The sequence below is a fragment of the Lycium ferocissimum genome, chromosome 2, assembly GCF_029784015.1.
Source record: "Lycium ferocissimum isolate CSIRO_LF1 chromosome 2, AGI_CSIRO_Lferr_CH_V1, whole genome shotgun sequence".
In the NCBI taxonomy this organism is placed as follows: Eukaryota; Viridiplantae; Streptophyta; class Magnoliopsida; order Solanales; family Solanaceae; genus Lycium; species Lycium ferocissimum.
In genome coordinates, this window is record NC_081343.1 from 33,640,628 (window position 1) to 33,657,617 (window position 16,990).

At 41.9% G+C, this 16,990-nt stretch overlaps 1 long non-coding RNA gene across 1 annotated transcript; it reads right to left on the minus strand.

Annotated features, from left to right (window-relative positions):
- Positions 1-2,608: 2,608 nt before the first annotated feature.
- Positions 2,609-4,400, minus strand: LOC132047988 (uncharacterized). Its single transcript, XR_009412870.1, has 3 exons — positions 4,284-4,400; positions 3,210-3,283; positions 2,609-2,681 (listed from the first exon to the last, which is right to left on the minus strand). It is a non-coding gene; the product is annotated as an uncharacterized LOC132047988 (long non-coding RNA).
- Between the last annotated feature and the right edge of the window lie 12,590 nt (positions 4,401-16,990).

Below are 16,990 nucleotides of genomic sequence, written 5' to 3' on the forward strand. Positions count from 1 at the left end.
GTTCAACAACCCAAGTACAGTGCGAAGATGGCCCTTATGCTCCACTCTACTCTTGGAATACACAAAGATATTATCAATAAACATAATCACAAAATAATCAAAGAATGGCCTAAAGATGCAATTCATTAGCGTCATGAATGTAGACGGGGCAATAGTAAGCCCAAATGACATCACCAGAAACTCATAATGTCCATATCTCGTCCGAAAGGCTGTCTTTGGAATATCCTCAGCCCTAATCCTTAACTGGTGGTAGCCTGAACGCAAGTCAATCTTCGAGAATACTGAAACACCCTGAAGCTGGTCAAATAAATCATTAATACGAGACATAGAACACTTGTTCTGAATAGTAACCTTGTTCAACTGGCGATAGTCAATGTACATCCTCATAGATCCATCTTTCTTCTTTACAAACAACACAGGGGCACCCCAAGTGGAGACACTCGGTCTAATGAACCCCTTGCTTAATAAATCCTATAACTGCTCCTTAAGCTCTCTCAACTCGGTCGGTGCCATCCGATATGGTGGACTAGAAATAGGGTGAGTGCCCGAATCCAAGTCAATACAGAAGTCAATATTGCGATCGGGCGGCATACCTAGTAGATCAGATAGGAATACCTCCGCGAACTCGCTCACAATAGGAATAGACTCAAGGGTTGGAGATACAACAGTAGTGTCATGCACATGCGTCGGATAAGCTAAACACCCCTTGTTGACTAGTTTCTTCGCCTGAAGAAAGGAAATAATCTTCTTCGGAGCGGGGCTTAGAGTACGCCCTCCACTAAAGTCTAAGAATGCCTGGCATGGCTAAAGTAACTATCTTGGCATGACAGTCCAAGATCGCATGAGAAGGAGAAAGCTAGTTCATACCCAAGGTAGTATCAAAGTCCACCATATCAAGAATCATCAAATCTACCCAAGTGTCATAACCCATAGAAGTAACCAAACACGACCGATAAACCCGATCAACCACAACAGAATCTCCAACAGGAGTAGACACATGAACAGGTACACAGTATGCTATCACAAGGAAAATCCTAATCAACAGTATGATATGCAGACACATATGAATTAGTAGATCCAGGATCAAATAACACAGAAGTTGCTCTATGTCGGGTAGAAACGGTACCTGAAATAACCGCATCTGAGGCCTCTGCCTCGGGTCTTTCCAGGAATGAGTAACACTGAGTCCCACTATATCCAGACTGAGATCTACCTCTCAAACTCTGGGACCCACCTCTACCAACCTGGGATCCACCTCTAGAAACCTGAGAACCTCTATGGCCTAACTGAGCACCGCCCCTCTGAGAAGTACCTCCTCGACTACCTGACGATCCTGGAGTCCTTTGGGACTGATGACCCTGCCTGGCTTGGGGACACCCCCTAGCGATATGGCCAAACTTTCCACACACAAAACAACCCAAAGAGGGCAAAAACTGATAGACTGAAGCTGAGGACCCGGCTGGAACAATCCTGCCCACTGATCGAGAAAATAAGCTCTCAGGAGCTCTCTGTCTGGGAGGCTTACTGAAGGAAGCCTGCAAAGATGAATATACATAGTGGTTGGAATATGGCTGATATGGCCTAGAAGACTGACCAGCGCCCCTCTAGCTAGAACCACCGTAACTCCTAAATTATCGCAGCCTCTTCTCACTACCCCCTCCAAATGCACAAGCCTTAGCGGCCTCAACTAAAAAAGCATGCTCAACGATAGACTGAAAGGAAGGCCTCATAGCCTCCATCTGAAGGCAAGGAATCTAAAGGGAACCAACGATCCCACCAATAAAGCATCAAATTCGGTCAGGCTCAGTCGGGATCAAGAAAGTTGAATAACGGGCCAGATACAGATAGCGAGTCACATAGGCCTCCACAGACAATCCCCTCTACTGTAGATGGAGAAACTCATCCCTACGTACCTCTCTCAAAGCCCGAGGCATATACTTCTCAAGGAAGGCACCGTAGGCGTAATCCAAGCCGGGGGAGGAGAACCCTCGAAATGCCGCAAGCAACAAAATACCTCCACTAAGTTTTCGTTTCTTTGCGAAACTAGTAGAACACATAGTCAAATCCATGGGAATCTATGATCCCCATCCTATGTAAGTCCTCATGCATGTCCAAGATGAACTCATAAGCATCTTATCCAGAAGTACCCGAGAATCTCAGCTAAACCTCCCAACTAGCTCCTGATCAGTCAAGGTTATAACAGGGCATGCCACGGGTCTGAGATTATCTCCTAGGGCAGGCACTGCATCAATTCGAGGTGCCATAGCTACAGCAGGGTGTGCTACATGAGTAGTTCTCTGCTCTGGGGTCTGCGCCCCAACTAAAGTCTGCGAACCTCCACCCGGAGTAGTAACACCAGCGGCAGCCTGTTGGGCATCTAGATGGAGTAGAACACGAGCCATAGTATCCTGCATATTCTGCTTTGAAGTGATCTCGGGCTGTGCCCGTGCTGGGGCCACATCATCCTTAGCGGCCTGGTCTCGAACCTGCTGATCCTCAGGCTCTGGACATGGAAATCTCTCATGTCGCTGCCCTACTGCAGGAGCCCTACCCCTGGCTAGAGCAGCCCCGCTACCTCTAGCTTTACTGCGCCCTCTGGCTATCGCTGACCCTCAGGTGCCAGCTATAGCAGCGGGCCCTGGCACCTGGTCTCGGGCTATCGTAGCTCGAGTCCTCACCAACTGTGAGAGAATAGATAAGAGTCAGATACCAATTTGATTATTCCACATACCAATTGGAATAAAGTAGCATGAAATAAGGAAAGAATGTGAAGTTTCCTAAATGTCCTATAGCCTTTCGTAGATAAGTACAGAGCTTATCGTACCGATCCACAAGACTCTACTAGACACGCTCTTTTATTATAGATCGGGTAACCTAGGGCTCTGATACCAACTTGTCACGATCCAATACCTCTCTAATCTCGGTAGGCGAACCCTCATCCCAACAATCGTAGAATCATGAATAAACATATAAACAAGCGAAGGAGATCGAAATCACGTAAGTTTGACGATACTGATAAAGAAATATGTAAAAGTAAGGAAATACATCAAATCCACCCAGAGTCTGGTCTAACCATACAAGAACCTCTAATTAGATACTACAAGTCTAAAAGTAATAAAATACATCAACAGTCTAAATATGTCTCGGAATATCAAGTAAGATATAAATAGAGGAAGAATCTCCAAGGCGGCGGACGTCCCCGTGCTTACCCTGTAAGACTCTAAGCAGCAACTCTCGAACCACTATCAGTAACGAGAAGTAGAGGTCGATCCTACCTGGAACTCTGCATTTATAAAATAATGCAGCAAGTGCTGGTCAGTACAAACAACAAGTACTGGTAGGTATCATAGGCCGTCTAAGTTTAGCTAACACATATAAAGGCAATAAAGTAAGATAAACAGGTAAATCAATAAGGTATAAGTCAAACACGAGCCAGAATCCAAGTACACGTTATCACCTATATTTAACATCTAAACCCAAATGCGCCAAGTCTCAAATACTCAATCAGAATCCGTATATCATAAATACATCACTAGAATATCAAAATAGAAGCCATAATGCAATGCAATGCAATGTAATGTAATAATGTATGAAATGTGAATGCAATGCATATGCAGTGTACACATGCACTCCGATGATGGAATATCACATCTCGATAGCACAACCCATGGGGGGCCCGCGAAGTCTATGTACCTCACAGTTTTGGCAACAACTGCAGCAACCGATACCTCACAATTCCGGCAACAACCTCGTTAATCGCTACGCATATCCTCGATTCCAAGATAACCATCGAACATCGGTCCTCACGTCACTGTCATCCAACTGAGCCCAGCTCATAACAGTGTTTCCTCAAGTACTATCAATGTATCAATAGTATATCATGAAGGATGAGAATGCGTGCAATGTATGAGTTCAATAACAATAATCAATATCAGAGCACCATGCATGGGCACACCAACAATATCATGAAAAGGCTACACAATAAGCTATAATAAAAAACTATCCTCATATCAAACGTCAACAAGTAAGATACTACAATATCATCAAGATATATCGATAGTCTCCAATATCTACTAGCCTAATGTGGCATCAAGCCAACAACAATAACACAAGATAAGTCATAACACAATGGGGTGGCTAACCCCAATCACACAACAGGGCCCAACCTAGGACAATATCTAACCCAACTTTATACCCAAAGGTTTACATGCTTTCTCCGACAATATCGCCTTATCATATGCTTCGCTACAGGTAGTCTCACCATAGGGTAAACCGAAACTTACATGGATGGCCGAACATCAATATCACCAACAATCACTCCTTAGACTACCCTTTCCTTTGAGCCTCGAGATAAAGAAAGTCTAGGCACATACAAATCAAGAAATTAGAATCAAGAAGAACATCTAACGGACCCTATTTCTATTTAAGACCCAAATACCCAACCTATGGAATGGATTTTATGAACTAAAAGGGTGAAATTAGGAATCTAATGTTTCCAACATGAATTTAAGCTCTAGGTGATCAATTTTTATCAATATCAAGCTAGAAGAATCAACAATTTACTGAAATTCGAATTCTAGGCAAAACCCTCAAATTTGGGTATAAACCCTAACTTCCAATTCCATAAATTAGCAACTAATTAGGAAGAAATTATGAAATAAAGGATTCTAATCATCAATTCAATGCTTAAAGAAGCTAACCCAACCTACAAATCATGATTTAGAAACCTAGAAGGAATAACCCTTAAAACCCACTTTTAATCTTCAATCACCTACTGAACTATCAAGATAAAGGAATACTAAGGTGATTAAGGACAATGGAATAGTAAAGGCATCAGAAGAACTTACCACCAAGAATTTCCCCTAAGAATATCCTTGAAAAGCTCCCAAGAACTATAAAGTCGAAATAATAAAAATGAGGGACTTAGAGCTTTTAATACACAGTAAATGAAATAACCAGCCTGATACTGCTTCTGCGGCAGCGGGACCGCTGCGGTGGTCCTACCTAGATGGTCACTCAGACTGCCATGACGGTCATCCCTCAAATTGACTTGGCCGCTGTGGCGGCCCATCCCACCGCTATGGTGGCAAGCGTGACACTGGCACCAGATTTTTCCAAAATAACCAGAATCTAAACCCGAACTCCTGACTAATACCCGAGGCTATCTGCTCACAAGCCACATACACAGACACGCATAAAAACACCCTACGAACGCCCTCGTGGCCTTGGAATTCCCGGCGGACGCCTCGTTGACTGAGTCAACCCCCAATGCCTCAATTCCATATTCCCACCCCAAGTCCAAAAATGTACCTTAGTGCATTGGGAAGAGAATCAGATAAGCATACAAGTTCTAAATGACTATCAAAGCTCTCAGAATCGACGAATTTTCGAAAAAGGTTTGTTCACTGCCCAAAGTTCAACCAAAGAAATAAACTGTTAGGTCATCACCTTATTTGATTTGACCACGTCGACTCTATAAGACACTTTCCCGCACTATATTATTGCCAGAATTTCACCTGGCTTGACCATTATTTTTTAAATTAACTCAACAAGTTTAGAGTAAATCCAGTCTTAGAATGTCGTTTACTTACAAAGAACTTTTCAAATGCACATTTTATTATTCCCTATCAGAAGAACGACTTATGATGGTTCAAATCACACAGTCCACTTTGCTCAAAAACCTCAATTCAAAATCCCAAAGTTAGTTAAATGGTCAAAATCTTGCCTATTTAGTTTACCTAAAGTTTTCCATTATGCTCAAATTTTGGACTCCTCTCAGAAAAACGATTAGTGATGGTTCAAATAACACAGTCCATTTTTGTTCAAACCCCTTTCATCAAAATCTTAAAGTTAGTCAAATGGTCAGAGTCCTGTCCATCCAGTTCACACCTTAGGTCGCCCTTTATAGTCTTCCATTAGCCCGGATTTTGGACTATTCTGTTTTAAGCAAAACAAGTGTTGTTTGCTTTATTTGTTATTTTGATTTTCTATTATGACCAATAGACTAATAATTTTACCTTTTGAGTTATTCTTTTTCTTAAAGATAGATTGATTTGTGTTGGTAATCAAACTTTCCTACTTCACGAGATCGAAGCGAAGAAATTCAAGTACTCAAAACCCAACACATTGAACTAAGCCTCATGGCGATGCAAAACCAACCAGCTTCTCAGACCCACCAAGCCTAACCCCACATCTTGATATTTGCCAAAAAGGCTCATACTATCCAGTTCCAAATTTGGATGAGCTCGACCATTGAAATCATTTCACCACTTTTCAACAGATCTAAAATGCTTCACACACACATCCAACTCAAAATGCTTCCCTTTTGTACACATTCGCTCCTCTAAAGTAAATCCACACCGGAGACAATAATTTTTTTTTTTTTTAAAATCCAACCTTTATTCCTGAACTACATTTGACCTGATTTCCTATCTCAATGGAATACGTAGGCGCCTTATGGGCTAGGTCATATCACCAAAACTACCATCATCCCTTAGAACAAAAATGGGGCAGAATTTTTTATAAGGCCTCAAAAATTCAGTAGAAGATGACATTTGTTTATACAAAAGCATGCCAAAGCTGAAACCGTGGCAGAATTTTTGAGAAGGTCTCAAAAATTTCACAAAAGATGACATTTCATTGTACAAAAGCTCATTCAATCTAAAATCGGGGCAGAATTTTTGAGGGGGTCCTAAAAAATTCTAATAAATGACATCACAAGTTAAAAAGAAGTTCAAAATTCATATGTGTTTTAAACTGGGGCAGAATTTTTTAGGAGGGTCCTAAAAAATTCCACCAAGGCTGCATTTCAAGACCAGATGAGCTTGGAAATCAAACACAACACCAGAAGGAGCATCAAGACAAAGAAGGCCAGGCCAACACGAACCAATCTCTCAAACTAAGAAATTTTCTTTAAATATAGGAATAATGAAGTCACAAAGTGGACAAAGCTGAAACTGTCAAGTATGACAAAATGCATCATTAGCCCACCGTGGCTTCATCATAATAAGCCAGACGGATTCACCTTTCACTTTATCTCCAATTTATTCATTTTTTGATATTATAGTTGTTAACACTTTTTCTATATTTTTCACAAGTGATGTTGTTAGGCGCAACGACTAAAATCACAAGACGTCTTTCGGGCCGCTGTGCCTAGTCATCATAAGCCAGGCGGGTTCATCTACAAATTTATCTCGTTTAACACGATATTAACAATTACACTTGAATTCCACAAGTGGTACCGTTAAGAATACTGCTCTCAATAACCAGAACTGGGGTAAACGCTAAGGGAATCTCCTGAAAGTTTCAAAGTTCAAGTTAGAAGAGTGCCAGAAAAAAAACACTTCTGTTACGAATACAAAGGATTCTCGATGCCAAGGATCCAAAGATACAAACATCAAGTCTTTAAAGACAACCAGAGATATTACCAGCTTCACAGACTACATATCCATTCACTATTCGAGTCGGACGGCTACGCTACGACTCTACTTTTTATTTTACTAAATACTTTTATCATTCTCTATACTTTAACAACTTTACCTTGATCTTACAGAAATTGACATCAGGTTTTCGAAGATAATCAGATATCTCAAACAACAAACCTATCCGCTGGCACAAATCGAACAGCTATACTACAATCTTACTCTCTATTTTTACATTTATCCATGTTAACATATTCTCAATCTCAAAAGAATTATTATACTTGGGTCGTCCACCCTTCAAAGAGATACACCAGACCATCACTTCGCTTGAAGTTGATATATTTATATTTGATTATTCTAGACTCTTAGAACCGTCACCTCGTTCGAGGTGACGTATCATATTATATTATATTTGGGTCATCCACCCTTCATCCAAATACACCAGACCATCTCTTTATTTGAAGTTGATATATTTTATTCTACCAGACTCTCTGGACCGTCACCTCGTTCGAGGCGACGTATCATATTATATTTGGGTCATCCACCCTTCATCCTAACATAACAGACCATCACTTCATTTGAAGTTGACATATTTATTGTAATTGATTCTTCTAGACTCTCCGGACAGTCATCTCATTCGAGGTGACATATCATATTATATTTGGGTCGTTCACTCCTCATCCAAACGCAACAGACCGTGACTTCGAAGTGGCGTATAAATTATATTCTACCAGACTCTCTAGACCATCACCTCATTTGAGGTGACGTATCATATTATATTTTGGTCATTCACCCCTTATCCAGATGCAACAGGCCATTACTTCGAAGTGACGTATCTATTATAATCTTCCGTATACGTTGCATCGTCACCTCGTTCGAGGTGACATATCAGTTATATTTAGGACCATATTGGGCTATCACCTCATTTAACGTGACATATTATATTCTTCCAGACATGCCGTAATGTCACCTCGTTCGAGGTGACGTATCATAGATATTGGGTCGTTACCTTATTCAACGTGACATATTTATTATATTCGCCAGATCGTCACCTTGTTCGAGGTGACTTAAATTATATTTGGAATAATGTTGAGTTGACACCTCATGCAATGTGTCATCTCCATTATGTTCATCCAGACACGTCAGACCGTTACTTCATTTCGAGTAACACATTATGTTGGATCGTCAGCTCCTGTAGCACAAAGATATTGAACTAAGTTTACACAGTTTTTATTTATATTTATGTTACATTTGTTACTAACAATTTTATTTTAGATTTTGCAATACATCAGCATCCGATTTTGGTCGTCTGCCTTCATAGAGACACGTTGGGTCATCACCTCGTTCAAAGTGGCATACTACATCAGACTTAGGTTATTTGACTTCAAAGAAACACGCTGGGCCATCACCTCGTTCAAAGTGGCATACTACATCAGACTTAGGTCATCCGCCTTTAAAGAGACACGTTGGGTCATCACCTCGTTCAAAGTGCCATACTACAACAGACTTAGGTTGTCCGCCTTTAAAGTGACACGTTGGGCCATCCCTTCGTTCAAAGTGGCATACTACATCATGCTTGGGTCGTCCGCCTTTAAAAAGACACGTTGGGCCGTCACCTCGTTCAAAGTGGCATACTGCATCAGACTTAGGTCATCTTCCTTTAAAGAGACACGTCGGGCCATCACTTCGTTCAAAGTGGCATTTAATTTAGGTCGTCCGCCTTCAAAGAGACACATTGGGTCGTCACCTCATTCAAAGTTACACATCTTATACAAGGTTTGCGCAGTTTATATTTACTCTTATATTGCATTAGCTACTAACCATTTTATCTCAAATTTGGGTCGTCCGCCTTTAAAAGGGGCATGTTGGGCCACCACCTCGTTCAATATGGCATATCACATATAAATTGGATCATCACCTCCTTCAACGTGATATATTAAACCAGGTTCACACAATTTATTTTTGCAATTATATAATGTTTGCAACTTACAATTTTTTCTCAGATCTTGTGGTATACAAAATCGAATTACACCAAAAAAACACAACATGGAACTCTTTCTTAGTCAGCGACCTGAGGCAAATTGCAAAAGAGGGGCTCAAACTCTTCGGGCGAGAGTCGAGGATTTATCTTTCACCACATTCAAACTACACCCCTGTAAGAAGGCATGTAGGTTACTTGTCCAAAGGTCATTGGACCATTCTTCAAGTTTCGCATCTAGCATAATTTCCAAGTCCATACTGGAGCACTTTCACTTTCTTTTCAAAATTCGGGCGACAACGCACGTGAGATCTACGAAAATTATGCCCATGTAAGTTCTTATTCATATGTGTGAAGCATGCCACATTCATAAGTAGGAGTTTGGAAATCCTCTTTTCCGTAAGTCATCTATCTCAAACCAAAGGTTACTTCCGCATAAGGAAGTACCTTTCTATCAATCAAGTCGAACTACATACGGTCTGATTCTCGATATCGGGGATATGTAGGCGAACTCAATATCAGAGCTCAGCCGTAATCCAAACTCCCCCAAATCATGTCCCAAACTCTTAGTCACTCAATAATTTTACTTAAAATTTGTGTCATTTTTCAAAAGAGATGAATTGGTAGTCAGACAAAATTGGATTTGTCAAATTTCCTTGCCAGGGTCGCATTCGTCATCCATGGACAATGAAGAGGCAGTTGTTGACACCCAATTTTGGCCCTCCACATTTTTTATTAACTTGGTTAAGCTTCTTGAATTTCAAACAGAGTTAAGTATGTATTCATCAAAGTCAAAAATATTTTCTAAATTGTTCGAGTGCTATTCTGCCATTTCATATGGCAAAATATCTTATATATATATATATATATATATATATATATATATATATATATATATATATATATATATATATATATTTTAAATATTAATTATGTTCAAAATAAAAGTTTAATTTAGTACTTTCTTCAAATTGTGAATTTTAAGTCATTCACGACTTAATTGATACAATTAGCTTATTTCGCAAAATAATATTTTACTTTGTTAACTCAAGAAGCTTAATTAATTCATTTCAATTTTTTATTTAATAGTGATTTGGCTACATGTTCAATGTTTAGACCAGATTTGTTACACAAAAGGCCATTATTTAAGTTCAAGTCTAACTACTATGTAAAACCCCAAGACTTAAGCCCAATACCCTTCAAATTTCGTCCAGCCCAACGACTTTAAACTTCTGACCCGGCCAATTCCCATTTAATTCCTCAAGAGCCCATTTAGTCTCTTTTCCCCTCAATTGAATGAATTCACAACAATCCCAGCCAAACCTCATCCATAATTGTTGAACCAGCGAAAACCCAGCTATATCCGGCCAAATAAAGTGTCACGACCCAAACCCCGTGGGCCACGACCAGTGTCCTAACTGGACACCCATACATGCCTACCGGACAGAGTCGGCGTACTAACCAGCTAATCCAGATTAGATATACACAGATCCATACAGATATAGCATACATCGCATATAAGTATACACATACATAGATTTACACACAAGCCGTTAAGGCTATTAGAACAGACAGAGTCGCAAACTCGGACATACCTACCAGAAATCTGACAACCCACGACCCACAAACATGTCTCTGCCTCTAACATACATAACGAGTAATCGAAGACGGGACAGGGCCCCGCCGTACCCAAATGACCATATGTACAGAGCATGTAAACAAGCAGAAAATATATACCAAAATATCAGCTCCGGATCAAAGGAGCTCTTCAAACGGCACAACAAATACCCTAGACTGGTGGCGTATCACGCGGGTAAGCATCGGTACACGGCATGTAACGCACTTTCGAAGAACAGGGGGTCGCACGGAAATGTACCGAGTATGTAAAGCGTATATGTAACATAAATAATCATATTCGAATCAAAAAATGTAAATATAAACGTATATATGAGTGCACAGAGTATAGCGACGAGTCATAATACGAATCCGAGGGACAGCATGACCGATGTAATCATAACACGGATCGGGTACGTAGTGTGTACATGCCACAATCATAACCGAGTCAGAGGTACAAAAGTATGGCGGACTGAATCGTAATCCGAATCGGACGCACGAGGTGCGCGAATCGGGAACCGCATCCGAGTCGATCTTCAAAAGTGTAAAAATCGGACGAGTCATAATCCGGATAAGACGTACGGATGTGTGCCGTACGTAATCATGCGAGAATCATAAGCATGTACGGATACAAATAGCATATATATCGATCCCGCCCTTTAGGCGGACGCGTGCTGCATCCCGCCCTCTTAGTACGGGACGCGGTGGACAGACAGATCAGATCATATGCCATCCTGGCCGCCATCCCCATACCATCACATCATCAGATCATATACGTATGTAAACAGAACCCGGCCCGCACACCGAGGGACGCGGTGAACAATGCAAATGAATGTGTGCACGAATAACGAACCGGCCCGGCTCGAAGGAAGCATTGAGGCATCCACGAACAGCATTAACGAGAAACCATATGCATACGTATTATTATACGGACTCAATAAACCGAAGTAGGCCAAAACGGTGGGTCAAATCGAAATAATCGGCAATATTCAAAATATACGCATATATATATATCATTTGGGATGGCACGACAGATTACATCAGAATAAAATGTCCAGAATCGTTCCAAATGTCACAATATATTACACGACTCATAATATAGCCATAACACTTTTCATCTAGCAGATAGAATAATAATAAAAGTTACCTGTGAATTTCGGACAGAAATGAGTTAATTGGAGCCACATAGAAGGTATCAGAAGTTTTATGGGCCCAGCTTGGGCCGAACCGAGGTAGCAAACGTAAATTGTGGGTCATAGGTCTTGTGGGGTCATCTACGAGAGTTCTAGGACATTCCGACCTTATTTATGAAAGTTGCATACCTATAGGTCACTTTGGCGGCAATTGGTAAGAAACTAGTTCAATCTTACTGAACGAATTTGAACAAATTTCAATCTCGGGTTTTCCAGAATAGGGTCGCATCTAAGGCTCGCGTCCGAGCCTATTATGTTTAGAACATGCCAATGAATGAAGGGCAAGACTTTACATACCTTGGTTATGCTTTACGCTCGTCAAATTTCGATTCCCGTTTCGTCAAAAATCTACAAATGGTCATTGTTACTAATTAGCAATTTCAAGCCTTTAGAACTTGAATCTTAACTTATACCTTTCTACAAAAATTTGAGCAGCATCTCCCCTATATATATAGCATCCCCGAGAATTCAACTCGGCCAGAACAATCAACAACAACCCAACAACAACAACAACAACAATAACAATCACCACAAATCACAATATAACACAATTAGTCTACTTTCCGACATAATACAAAAATTCTCATTTCGACTTCACACTCCCAAATCAATACCAACATGCTCTCATTCATTATTAATCAAGGTCATTACAATATAATTCGGAAGCATTTCATAGCATTTCTACAATATATATCTCAAGATATACGAAATATACAAACTTTCCACCAAAGCCATAATTCATCCAACACTTCTAATTTTTCAACATAACCTTCCGTAACATATTTTTACCTTTCAATTCCATTAACAACCATCATAATTAACACAATTTCATTTCCATAATTACATAAACTATAATAAAATCACATACTTTCCCCAACTCCAACAATTTTCTCATGCCAACTAAGACCATTAGCCTTCCATTTTCACACACACACTCCAACAACCCACAAAACTAAATAATATTTATTCATCTTCATATGGCACTACACAACATAATCAACTATACTAAACAAGTTTATTCAACTTTCACTTTCCAAATTCCACAATAACCACAACTAAAATACCCAACATCAATTCAACTACACACACCCACGGCTACACACACACACACACACGGCTAACACACACACACACTCACAATTCCATGCTTTTTCATTCAATTCTACATATTCTAACATATATATAACCTTCCATAACATAAAGAAAATATGAAATTCTTACCTTTTTCCAATAATTTCTCCTTGCCAACACAAGCACTTCCTTGCCTTAAAATTATACCGCCTTGAAGAGGACCTTGAGCTTAATAAGAATACAAGAGAATTACAATTTTGGACCAAGATTGAAGGCTAGGAAATTTTAATTTTTTCTCTTTTTTTCTTTTCTATGGCCGAATGGCCTCCTCTTCTTTTTTTTTTTTTTTTTTTGATTTGTTTGATTTTCTTGAAATCTCTAGAGATGAACACACATATATATATATATCCCTTGATTAGTCATTAATTTGGCACATGGAAATTTTATTAATTTTGGGGGGTTTGGGCCTTAGGTTGGCCGGCCACCCCTCTCTTTGGGCTTCAATTTCCTCCTTTTTTTTTTTTTTGAGCCCAATATTTGGCTACTTGTTTTGTAATTCATGAAACTAATTTCCAAAATTCCAATCTTGTCCTTAACCTTACTCAATATCTCCGCACCCATACTTCCATAACCGGCATACACACATTAAGTAAAATCCAAACATGACCTTATTCCTTACAAGTCAAGGTTATTCCCAAATTTTTCAAATACGCAAAAATGCCGGATATAACATCCTCCCCCCCTTTAAAACATTCATCCTCGAATGTTAAATTAGCCTCATAGGTTTTACAAACATTTCGGGGAAGGTCTTCTTGCCAACTACATACTCGCACTTGATCGAAGTAATTGTAAGAGCCTTCACTTTCCAAGTCCTTCTATCCTTTTCCGATATTGCGGTATTGGGGCTGTTCGAAATCCTAATTAGTCTAGCGGTCCGTACAATCTTAAATAGAACATATAACGAACAGGATCTTTATCAGAATCAGAAGATCAGATAGATGTCAGACGAGGTCATATTCGGGATTAGAAGTACGAAGTATAGCGAGACGAAATCGTAATCATACATCATACCAAACGTATTTATGATCCGAGCCAGACGCACAGAAGCATATCGGACAGACCCATAATCAGAGTCAGATGTACTGAACTACATCGGACAGATCCGTAATCAGAATCAATCGTATTGGAGTATGTCGGACGGATCCATGATCAGAGTTAGACGTACAAGGATGTATCAAACAGATTTGTAATCAGAGTCGGACGTACAGAGGTATATCGGACAGAAACGTAATCAGATTTGGAAGTACAGAGGCATAGTAGACAGAGCTTCATCGCAATCAGAGGCGCAGAAATGTGGCATACAGAATCACTATCCGGGTCAGACCATTTCCACTAACACTTCAGGGACTTACGAAAATTTTCCTATCAACGGTTCATTATTCACTCTACTCTTTGTAGGGTTTCTAAGCACCCCACATACTCAAATTTCACTTAGGTTAACCCCAGTTCTTATTTGGCCCTTATATCCATATTTGTGAAAATCCTCGACATACTTCCCAGGGGGGTCACCCATCCCAGAATTACTCTGGCCCCAGCACGCTTAACCTCGAAACTCTCGTGCCTTTGGATGCGTTAATGCTAATACAATTGCGTCGACTGCCCCACATGGCCTTTGTCACGTAATTTAGGGCAGATCGGGATCTTAATAAATTTTCGACAAGTCATCGTAGCGGGTCCCACCCCGATCTAAATCATACAATTACCCTATCGCCCTTCTGAATCCTCAATATCTATTTCCACCCGTATGTATAGCTACCTCAAATGGTTCCATGGGTTCGGGTCTTACCTTACTAGCAATTAAAATGAGAAATTACATGATAAAATAGGATATAAGCTCATTAATGCACATATTTTTTGAGAAAAGATTAATAAAATACCTGGATCCACATTTGGCGACGCCTCTGGGTCCTGCCGACTAGTCAAAGCGTATATGCGGTTCGAAGGACCGCTGGAACTGGGAGCTCCACCGCGACCTCTGCCGCGACCTGCTGGCGCCGGCATACCCCGCCCCGTGGGGCGCATGGCCACTGAAGGAGAAGATGAGCCAGCAACTGACCCAGTGGGCTGGGCTGAGCCACCTGAACCGCCCTTGTACGGGCACTCCCTCACAATATGGTCTTGGCTACCGCAAAAATAACAGGCGCCCGTAGCGCGATAGCACTCCCCCGGATGGGGCTTCCCACAATAAGTACACCGGGGCATAGGTGGCCTAGACTGACCCGGACCCCTACTCGTCTGCGGGCCTGATGTTCTGAAACCCTGGCCGGCCCCAGACGGACCTGCGTCATCAAAACGTCTGCCGGCGGACTGTGTACCCCGGCCTGACGGTGGAAGGGATCTATCGGACTGCTGCTGAGGCCATCCGCCTCGGGAATCTCCGGAATATCCCGCAGACACAGGCCCTCTTGGGCGGCCTCTATCACGGTCTCTCGCCGGTCCGATTCGCTCGATGGCGGTCCTCCATCCCTTGGGCGTAAGCCTGTAATCGGGCGATGTCCATGTCCGTCTGCGACGCCATCGCCATGCAACTATCAACCAAGTAGCGATCTAATCCCATCACGTACCGGTGCATCCGGTCAGTCATATCTGCTACTAGGGCAGGTGCATATCGGGCCAGGAAATCAAACTCTAAATTATATTCACGAACACTCCGACCCCTCTGTTTTATCTGCAAAAATCTATCAACTCTTGCCCTTCGCAACTCCGGGGGCAAGAAGTGGCGGAGAAAGCGGTTTGTGAACTCGTCCCACGTAGGCGGGGAGCACCCTCACCCCTGGACGGTTCCCGGGACTCGTACCAATTAAGAGCAATATCCCGTAACTCGTGTGAAGCTAGCTCGACGGACTCGGTCTGCGAAGCCGGACCGGTCTCAATGAGCGCCGCATCGCCGAATGAAATCATGGGGGTCCTCGTCGGGCTTAGACCGAAAAACTCGGGGGGGCTACATGTCGAGGCAGGAAATCGCGGACCCTCAGACTGTCACGTCTGTCATCATCATCACCCCTTGGCCCGCGTCCACGAGCCTGTCCCGCTACCAAAGTCGTCAGTAACTGTACCGCCTCCCTCAACGTCCTATCCTCCGCCCCGGGCTGGGGAGCTGGGGGCGCTGAGGGACCTGCTCCGGCCTCCTCCCTCGGCGTGGAGTGGCTGAACCCTCTGACTGAAGTACAATCCGGGCGTAGTCCGAGCACGAGCCCGTGTAACTCTCGGCGCCCGACTAGTCTCTCCTGCCACCACCTTGCCCTTCTGGGCGGCCGTTGCCTTCTTCGGAGGCATCACTGAAACATATAACAATTGATCAGAAAGAGTCATCCTAACAGCACAGCTCTATCGCACGATCTAAGATCCAAAGAAAGGGTGACATCCTAAATGCCCTGTAGCCTCCTGTTTATAGATGTGGTGCACAACACACCGATAAACAGGACTCTACTAGACACGGCCCGTAGACACTCCGAGGACAAACCGCTCGATACCACTTTTGTCACGACCCAAACCCCGTGGCCGCGACCGGTGTCCTAACCGGACACCCGTACATACCTACCGACGAGTTGGCGTACTAACCGGTTAATCCGTTAGATATACACAGATCCATACAGATATAGCATACATCGCATATAAGTATATACATACATAGATTCACACACAAGCCGTTA